The sequence below is a fragment of the Eschrichtius robustus genome, chromosome 3, assembly GCF_028021215.1.
Source record: "Eschrichtius robustus isolate mEscRob2 chromosome 3, mEscRob2.pri, whole genome shotgun sequence".
Lineage (NCBI taxonomy): Eukaryota > Metazoa > Chordata > Mammalia > Artiodactyla > Eschrichtiidae > Eschrichtius > Eschrichtius robustus.
The window spans coordinates 139,446,214-139,457,147 of record NC_090826.1 but is presented as its reverse complement, the minus strand read 5'-3'; positions in this window follow the sequence as shown (position 1 = coordinate 139,457,147).

The window sequence follows — 10,934 nt, the reverse complement described above, 5'->3', positions numbered from 1 at the left end:
TGTGGATTCATGTTGTTACAGCCTCTCAGAGCAAGGTCTGGGAGGAGAACCACGGTGTTTGTTTTATAACTCCATTGGAACGTGTGTTCTCTCTCATCTGTGGCTGTTATGCCAACCGGTGGCAAGGACATAATTAAGAATTATGAGGATTCACGAAGGCTGGGTGTTCTGGCTTAATGGAGTGCGAAGCTTGGCTCCAAGGAGGCCAAGGAAACAAGAGGAAGAAAAGACAGCAGCAGGAGGGTCCCGCCTTCTCTCCCGTGGCCACTGGAGAAAACCTCTGAGGGATTCAGTGTAGGAGTCAGACATCCTGTTCACTTTTCTATGGGGCTTGATTCACCTACTTCGAGAAGGAAGTGGGGCAAACAGATCCAAGTTCCTCGTGTTAAATGAAGCTCTTTCCATAGGAGAGCTGACAAAGCAGAGAAATGGGGGAGGGGGAAGGAGAGACAGCAGAAAGCTACATAGGAGAGCAAGTGAGGAGAAACAATTCAGTGGAAAGGGGATCAGAGCCGATATGAAAATTATCTCAGGAGAGGGAGGTCTCTGAGGGAGAGCTCTTGGGGAAAGGATTCAATTGCATGGAAGAAAATGTTAGGGAAATTTTTACCTGACTCTACAGAAAGGTTTGCTGAGTTAAGGGGTGAGTAATAGATTCGAATTCTGATGACCTAAGGAGTACGTGAAGGAGACAGCAAAGATCACAGTGAGGAACGTGAGCTTGCAGTAGATGGAGCTGGGTTCAAATCTCAGCTGTGCATCCCTGGCCCCGTTACTATCTCTGAGTCTCAGTCTCCTTATCTGTGAAATAAGTGTGTTTCCCACAGTGTTGTTGAGAGGATTCAGTGAGATAATGTGAGCAGTCAGTGAAGTCCCTGGCATGTGATAAATGGTTGTTCCATCTCTATAAGGGATGGAACAGAAGGATGGGATATTTCTTGATCTCTTTTTGGGCAACTCTGGCTTTGGGGCTCCGGAGGGTTGCAAGGAGGGACACAGTCAGAGAGAAATTCCTCATGGGGGGAATGCCTGACGCACTTCTAGGAACAATGATGTCTCACGTTGCATTTGAAATTATTTCCTGCCCCAAGCTATAATAGCTCTGTCTGCTCTCATTAGCCACAACAACTTCAGAAAAGTCTGTTATGTGCAACTGCTTTGTGTTAGTGGTGTTTCACAACAGAAAGGAGACAGGCCGTGTCTGTGCTTAGGCTCCGTTCAGTGGGATGGTAGATAGCGAACAGCAAGGACTGAGCAGGAAGCAGGATTTCAGAGCCAGGGTGGTGGGTACATTAAGGAGGACGATACTGTCTCCACAGCGAATATCAGAGGCAAGACTGGTCTCAGAAGGGAAGTAGATTCAGTAACATCCAGGTTAAATTAACAGATGTGCAGCCCGCACAGGTAGAAGAAACCGGGAAATACCTCGTTATTGAATTAACCAAACCAGAGCCCAGAATTGATAGGAAGGTTTTCTTGGGCCCTGCGCCCAATGGCAGTTTATCACGTACTGATTAAGTTAGGTCAAGCTGACTCACCTGGAGTAGCTCTAGCACATTCTAATTAGACTGTACCCACTAAGTTTACAAAGCCAGCATCTCTGAGTGTCAGCTGTGGCTCCATGCACCCTCCTTCTCCTCTGTGTGACAGGGAGGTTTCCCCGGGTCGCCAGCCTCAGGTATAGGCAAGATGCAGATTAACAGTAGCACAAAAATGGCTCAAAAGAGAGAAGGATTTCTAGGATGGCTCACAACTACTGTCCGTCGTGTTGTGTCCATGGCTGCAGTGACTCTCCCTGATTGGCTGCTCCAGCACCACCAATGAAATGATGCATGAACCCCTCGGGTAATGTATCAGCCACTGAGGCCACCACCTTCACCACCGGCTTGCCTTGAGGGCGGTGCCTTCACACACGCTTCCTTTGCCCCTTTGCCAAAGGAAGGCGGGGAGCAGGGTCCACCCTCACACTCAGGTGGGAACAGGGCGCCTGCTATTCTCAGGCTCTTCCTTCCTCACCTGGTGCCAGTGAGTCTCCCCACTCTGCCTATGATGTCTTCTCGAAGGTAAGCAGCTCTGTCAAGGGCCAGAGCTGAACTGCTGCCATTCATCATTTCCTATCTCTTTAGATAAACCCCGTTCACCCACGCAAGTGGCTTGAAAGCCCTTTGCAAGCATCTGTCCTAAGTCTCCGGAATTTCTTCAGACCATCCCCCACTTGCTCACTCAGCCACTCGTTATTTATTCTAAGCTTTCCCATCAGGGACCTCTCCCCTTCTACCCGCTGCATCCTCCCCCCCCAGTTTCCATTGCAGGCTACAGCTCCCGTCCTTCACCTTGGAGCTGATTCCCCGGTCTCAGCCGCTGCATTCCTCTGGACAGAATCCCAGCTTTCCTCTACCTCAAATACCTATGGCTGTGCTGAAACCTTTAAAACTCCGAGCAGTGAAAAAACATATAAACTATAATTTAGAAATTATAAACCCCAAAATAAACATAAACTCCAACAAATTAAATGTTGACCATTTAAATGCTTTTTTTTTTAACTGTCAAGTGCTCCCCCTACCTGAGTATTTGGAGGCCTGATTTGCTGGTGTTCAAAGCCTCCGCTCAGTCTGCCTACTGGGGAAGCACACGTGTCCTGCCACACAGTCCGCCCTATGCCCCCAACCCACTCCCACCCCACCCCACCCTGACCCTTGCCCTCTGCTGGACCCTAAAGGCCTGTAAGGACCGACCAGCAGCTGCGCTGCCTCGCTTCCCTTCCCCTCCCCATCCATCCCAGACCGTGTATAGATCTGTTTTATCTCTTTGACTCACTCTCATTGAATTGATTGCTACACATTGCTATTTCAACAAAGATGACTAAGTCCCAAGTGTAGTGCTTATCTACACGAGAGATAGTGTTGACACACTACCAAACGGTCACTCCCCGCTCTGGCCGGGCCCAACCCTCCTGGGTGATAATTGAGAGGGGGAAAGCAAATCAAGCAACAGGCTGGGACAATTGTTCTGACCCCAAGCAAATTTATAGGGATCACCAGAACATCCATCATTTCTCACACCAAGCGTTTTATGCCAGTAGAGATGGTTATGCATAATTTATTATCTAATGGACTTGACCAAAAGGCCATGAGAGAAATAACAGGCATACCCAGAAGACGCCCCTTCTCTTTCCTCCCCTCCCTCCTTCCCTCTGTTTCTCTTTCTCTATTTTTCTTTCTTCTTTTTTGTAAAATCAAAGTGCATTCAAACAGGATTTTACTTTTCATGTATAACTCAAAATCTTGATCTCATAACCTCCTTCTCTGCGGCATAACCCTCCCTAAACTCCTTCTCAGAACTTCCTTGAATCAAGTGGAACTATTGCACCATATATGGCTCTGCCTTTAATTATTAGTTATTTCGATCACAAATAGCTGTCTCGTGATCGTATCCTTAGCAACGGGAGGAAGCCTCTTTGCCAGTGAAACCAAGAATGGTGTCTGCTCCCCTAGGCAGTGCAGTCTTTCCCGGAACCTTAAACCTGCTTTTTAAAAATATTTTTTGTACCAGCCTTTTTTGTATTCTTAGCCTACCCCCTTGTTTTCCACCCAGGTCTCAATGGCCGATATGCTTTCCTCCTAACTCACTCATTTTATTTCTTCTAACTAACCTTGACACCTTTAGAGCAGTCTCTTCAGAATCTCCTGCCTATGCCTCACCATCCACTCCACAATAGACAAAGGTGCCACAGGAGGAGAGGGGAGTCAAGCCAGTCTAATATTTTGGAAATGATTTGAAGATTTTACCCAAGAAAAGATATTAAGGAGGTTCTCAAGATGGACAGTGGGGTGAAGACCAGATAAAGGAAGCAAAGTATATGGGCATGAGGAATGTATTAGTTTCCTTGAGCTGCTATAACAAAGTGTCACAAAGTAGGTGACAACAACAGACATTTATTGTCTCAGTTCTGGAGGCTATAAGTCCAAAATCAAGATGTTAGTAGGGCCATGCTCCCTCTGGAACTTGTAGGGGAGAATCAGTCCTTGCCTCTTCCAGCTTCTGGTGGTTTGCTGGCAGCATTTGGCATTCCTTGGCTTGCAGCTGCATCCCTCCAATATCTGCCTTCGTTGCCACATGGTGTTCTCCCTGGGTGTCTCTGCATTCACCTTTTCATCTTATAAGGACACCAGTCACACTGGATTTGGAGCCAACCCTATGCCAGTATGACCTTATCTTAACCAATTACATCCGCAATGACTCTATTTCTAAATGAGGTCACATTCTGAGGTACTGAGAGTTAGGACTTCAACATATCTTTCTAGGGGCGACACAATTCAACTCACAAGAAGGAGCATGACCTTCTTGAAAGCAGTTGGTATTTCAGTTTGGCTGGAAATTTGTGTATGACTAGGGAGTAGTAGGATGTGAAAACAATCTAGCAACTAATTAGAGAGCAAAACTATAGAGTTGGTAACAGTTTAATGTGGAAGAGTTCTTTCCATCTCTTATTCCAGCCCAGCAGCTTACAATTCTTTTGCCACTGGTCAAAAGAAAGATAGAGAACTACCATGCAGGTGAGCCAATAATGTCTTCTCTAACTGCCATTCCTTCATTTATTAATCCGATGATATTTATTGGGCAACATGTTCCAGGAACCATCCCAGGCAATGGGGATTCAGTGGCAAACAAGGCAGGCTTGTTTCTGCCCTTGCTTCTGCCCTTCTGGAAAAACAACTCAAAGTGTGGTCTTACTAGTCTTCGGCTATGAACTTCCTCACCAACAATGACAATAACAATGTTTGGAAGGAATTCCAAGGTAAAGAAATTAAAAACAGACAGGGGGCAAAGTACAAAACAAAACAGGGAATCATTTGAAAAGCAGAAAATAAGTGACATATTCCAGATGGGTGGCAAGCCTGTGCAAAGCTCTTTCTATGTCAAGGCCAATGCCCTTGACATACCGTAAGGTATCAGATAACTAACTCCTCCAAACTGCTAAGGCATGCTCATCATTCCAGTAATAAAAACAGAAATCCTCAACTGACCCTGCAGGAAGGTGACAATACAACATGTTGCCTAGTGCTCAGCCAGCAGCTGAAGTGCGAGAAGCACAGCAGGAAATACACAGCTATTTCTTCCATACATTAGGGATAATTGGGCTATGCGTGGACAGGCACAGTGAGTTGGAAGCAAGCCTTCAACTCTATTCTGGCAGCACACTTGTTGATAAATTGTAAAATGTCTCCTGGTTTCCATGGAAAAGAAGAAGATGTTGCTGACATGTGACTCAGTGCAATTATGTTCACTACAGTTAATATTTTCCATAAACTACAGATGGTCTCTGAACTGGGCGATATTTGCAGAAATCATATTCTAGTCCTATCAAATAATGCACAGAATTACCTTTCAAAGGAATAATAATAAAGCAGCTCATCTCATCAATCAGCAAGTGACACTACCCTGGCGGGGAGTTATAATATGTTTTCACAAACAGTAGGGAAGAAGGAAGGAAAAAAGAGTAAGATAGTGAATGTCATTACGGATGTTCATGAATAGTTCTGCTTTTCTCTCTTTCTGGGTACGTAGTAGGATTGTACTTCTCTGCCCCCTTTGAAGCTAGGCATGACCATCTGGCTGACTTTGGCTAATGAAATGTGTGCAGAAATGACTTACGTTACTCCTGAGTGAAAGCTTAAAGAGCCAGTGCACAATTTGCTATATTATCCTTTACTGCTGCTTCTGTGGAAGCAGGTGTCGAGATGGGTCCTGTCGGCCTTGGCCCCTGATGACTCTGACAAGCTGAGGAACACTGTGAGTGAAATCAAAGATTTGTGGGGTTAAGCCATTGAAGTTTGGGAGTTTTTGTTACTGCCACGTAACCTGTCCGTTCTGATGGATATCAGCAGTAAATTCTTCATGTAAACTCCTACCAAACAACTAATCAACCCCTTCAGTGTCAATGCGGCAGAGTTCTCAGATGAGTGAATGATGCCCCCCAAAGGGGATTCTCTTGGATGTGCACCTACCAGGGTAGATCTGTCAGGGAGGCCAAGGTTGGGCTCCAGATGGACTGTAGAGGCTTTAGTAGGAAGCTACTAGAACACCCTTATTTTAACTACTCAATTGTAATAGATGCTTTGGATAAAAGTGAGAAACTTCAATATGATAAAGGGTAATATGATTTTATCCTAGTCAATACTCAGCAATGAAGGCCCTAGAATATTATGAACAAAAGAATAAAAGAAAAAAAAAAGAAGGAAAACCAAGTCAATCGAATGCCACTTTAGTAGGTGGATTGTAGCCATCGAGTTAACGTCAAATTCATCCATCTCTCTCCTTACTATCCTCAACTCCCTTAACTAAGCCAATCTCATCACCTATTTTCACCTCAAAATTATACCCTTACACTTCAACTATGACTGCCATAGCTACCAGTTCCAGGGAAAGGGAGTACTCCCTTTCCATGGAAGGGAAGAAGATGCTCTTCCTTTATCGTAGGGAAACTCAAGGTTTGCATCACTTCACCCCCATCTTTCCCTTCCCCTCCCTGCTGCCCACTCAGTCCCCTTCAACCCAAAGCCAGCTCTCTCTTGCAAGTGTGCTGTGATGGCTTTTCTTGCATGGCTTCACTCACCTGCAATGCCCTTCGCACTCCTTTTCCCCATTCAAATCTGACCACCTCTCAAGGCTCCGCTCCCACCTCCAGGAAGCTCTGGAGCCTCCCTCTCGACACCAGTCCTCACTGATATCCCTCTCTTCTGAATTCCTGTAGCAGTAACAGTAACAGTCCTTGGTACGTCGTTTACAGCTGAATTATGTAATGGGTGAGCCCGTCTTTTGTGCGTGTGGGTCCCGTCCCACAATCACTACGTTGGTCTGTGCACAACTCAAGTCTTCTTTTCCTTCTCTTCCCTTCTTTCTCTGTCTTATGTCTCTTCATAAACTCACCCCACACCATGAACTGAAACACAAAATGGAACAGACCTTCCTATTAAGCAAAAGAGCATGACAACTTGGTGTAACAAAATAATTCAAATATTACCTTTACGTATGATGATAACATGCCCTTTCAAAAAAGGTATGAGCTACGTAAGATGACTATGACATGAGAGTTATTTTTCTGTTTAGAAGTTAGAAAAGGACAAGCTACATATTTAGGATAAAATATCACAAAAAGACTTCATTTTTATCTTCTTGGTATTTAAACAAAAGTATGGCTCTTTGAATCATTTAAAAAATATGTCAGTTAAAAAGAAATTTCAGGGCTTCCCTGGTGGCGCAGTGGTTGAGAATCCGTCTGCCAATGCAGGGGACACAGGTTCGAGCCCTGGTCCGGGAAGATCCCACATGCCACGGAGCAACTAAGCCTGTGTGCCACAACTACTGAGCCTGCGCTCTAGAGCCCAAGAGCCACAACTACTGAAGCCTGCACGCCCAGAGCCGGTGCTCCTCAACAAAAGAAGCCACCGCAATGAGAAGCCCACGCACAGCAACGAAGAGTAGACTCTGCTCACCACAACTAGAGAAAAGCCCGCGCGCAGCAACTAAGACGCAACGCAGCCAGAAATAAATAAATAAATAAATAAATTTATTTTTTTAAAAAAAAGAAATTTCAGGAACTTTCTACTGCTGTGTTGTGCTAAGCACAAATGTAGGCTCAATGCCTTTGATGCTTCTCTATACCCATATACACTCATAGAATCAGAAATGGTAATTAGCATGTGGTCAATTGTCAACAAATTCTTGCTAACTGTTCACCTTCCCTATAAAGCACTCTGGTTTTTTTGACCAAGGCTTTTTGAACTTGAGCTCTGGCTTTCTTATGCTGTTTCACTTATGCTCTATATCTATAACCACGTATTTTTAGTCTTACGTAATTTGAATATATGTGTGTGTATTTAAAAGCCTTTTTGGAAAAACCGGGGAAATTTGAATACAGAGGACTGCATACTAGATGATATTTGTTACTTTTCTTAAGTATGATAATGGCATTTTAGTTTTATACTAGAATTTCTTTATTTTTAGAAGATACATACTATAGTACTTAGGTTTTGAAGTATTATGATGTCTGCAGCTTATTTTCAAATGGTTCATCAAAAAATTATAGGTAGACAGATAAAGCAAATATAGCAAAATATTAACAATTATTGAATCCTGGAGATAGATAATTGGGTGATTAGTATTCTTTCAACTTTTCTGTACATTTGAAAATGTTAATACTAAACAATTGATTTAAAAAATTTTATCATGAAATAAATCAGAAACAGGAACATCAATATTCAGACCAATTAAAATAGCCAGTGATGTTTATGTGTATGCATGAGTGTGTGATACTTCTATGTACCCATATACCCACAGAATCAGAAATGGTAATTAGCATGTGGTCTGTTGGTAAGCTTTACAGTGCTGTTATTTCAGAGCAATACTTGATGCACTCTAATTAAGAAATCTTACTATTTTCTTGACACATTTGGGGGAATAAAGGAGGAGAGGTTTAATTCTACAGCCAAATAAAGGCCTAATATACATGGTCATTTGACATTTCAAGAGATGGAAGTTAAAAATTACTGTAAGGCTTCAACTAGAAAAATAAATGAATAATTTTTAATCTAAAGATATTTTTAGAAAAAAGTACTACATTCAAAACTACTTGGATGTTACCCTCTATTTTTAAGGTAATATAAGTGAAACTGTTTACATGTGATTGTGTCTGCCTGACCAGATTTTCTTGATGATAAAAACCATTCCTAGTTTTTGATGACTAATGTCTGAACAACTCTTCCAAGCATAAATGTCACAAAATTCATCAAAGTCATGGTTTCTTCCAGGATGAGGCTCAGCTGTGAACATCAATATCAACATAGAAGGGATATTTTGGTGAATGCAAACTGAAAGAAAATTTGGCATATGAGAAATTCAAATTTTTGTATGTTTTCATTTGCCAAGTCTTTTAAACTTTAATAAGCATGTCATGATATACATGCTAAATATTTAATCATTTGCTGTGTATTTTACGATGTCAATTTTAAATTTAAAGTTCCCCAAAATATTTGGGATAAGAGGATAAGGCACACAGGTTTGGGAGTGTAAAATGTTAATTTACAAATCGTCAAGAAAAGAAAATCCAAACAAAAGCAAAAACAACAACCAACAATAATCAAAAGCCGGTAATGGCATAGATTCAGAGCTAAGTTATCTCACTCTATACATTATGACCTCTGTTTCTTACTGTGACGTTCAGAATAGTAAGTGGACATGTCAGAACATTTTTTTTTAACAAAGCACATCTTTTTAAAAAAATTTTCTTTCTTTCTTTCTTTATACAGCAGGTTCTTATTAGTTATCTATTTTATACATATTAGTGTATATATGTCAATCCCAATCTCCCAATTCATCCCACCCCACCCCCATTCCGCCCCCCAACCCCGGCTTTCCCCCCTTGGTGTCCATACATTTGTTCTCTACATCTGTGTCTCTATTTCTGCCCTGCAAACCAGTTCATCTGTACCATTTTTCTAGATTCCACATATATGTGTTAATATACGATATTTGTTTTTCTCTTTCTGACTTACTTCACTCTCTATGGCAGTCTCTAGGTCCATCCAAGTCTCTACAAATGACCCAATTTTGTTACTTTTTATGGCTGAGTAATAATTCCATTGTATATATGTACCACATCTTCTTTATCCATTTGTCTGTCAATGGGCATTTAGGTTGCTTCCATGACCTGGCTATTGTAAATAGTGCTGCAATGAGCATTGGAGTGCATGTGTCTTTTTGAATTATGGTTTTCTCTGGGTATATGCCCAGTAGTGGAATTGCTGGATCATATGGTAATTCTATTTTTAGTTTTTTAAGGAACCTCCATACTGTTCTCCATAGTCGCTGTATCAATTTACATTCCCACCAACAGTGCAAGAGGGTTCCCTTTTCTCCACACCCTCTCTAGCATTTTAACCAAGCACATCTTAACACAGCCTGCTTTCCTCTTCACTCTTAGTTCCTGGGTTCTGAGTCTAAATAAGAAACAGAATTAGGGCTTGACTGCTGTTTAAAATAAAGATATAATTACATAAACGATTGTTCCATTCACTGTGCCATAGGACGTGTAAGGTCTGTCTTTCCTAAGCCTGAAAACCCAAAGGACAAAGATAATCCAGCAAGCCCGTCACACTGGCAGGAAACAAACTTTGCTCTTTGTCGGCATCATGTGGTCAATATGTATATTACGCTCCCACTCTCTTGATGCCCAGCAAGATGTTTTCTACAACTGCTCAGAGAGGAGACTTAAACTCACAGGACTCACTTTTTTCTATAAAGAAATTACGCTTTATGAAGGAACAATGTGTTAGTTATGTTTTTTGTTTCTGGATCCTTTATTCTTCAAACCAGTAATTGTATCTAGAAAAAGATTACAAAGATGGATCAGAAAATATTCAGTTTCTTAGTTTCAAGTTCGGGGATACTTTCCTTAAAGATCTTTACTTCTGATGCACCCGCAAATAGTTCACATTAGCTTCTGACAATTGACTAATAGCTCCCTTGCCATTTAATGAATTCTGAGCACAGTGTGTTGTTTTAGTTGATGTAAAAGCCCCAGACTGCTTAGAGACCTGGGTGTTAGGTACACTGGTCACCCACCTAAATGTAAGGCCTGATACAAGTCACTTATTGTTTAAAGAGCCTCTTCTGGAAAAATAATGGTGCTCGATTGAGGACTTTTTTTTTTTTAATTCATTTTGGCTGAACTGGGTCTCAGTTGCGGCATGCGGGATCCTTGCTGCAGCACGCGGATCTTTTAGTTGCGGCACGCAGACTTCTTAGTTGAGGCACGCATGCGGGATCTAGTTCCCCCACCAGGGATCGAACCTGGGCCCCCTGCATTGGGGGCGTGGAGTCTCACCCACTGGACCGCCAGGGAAGTCCCTCGATTGAGGACTTTTATGGTGAGA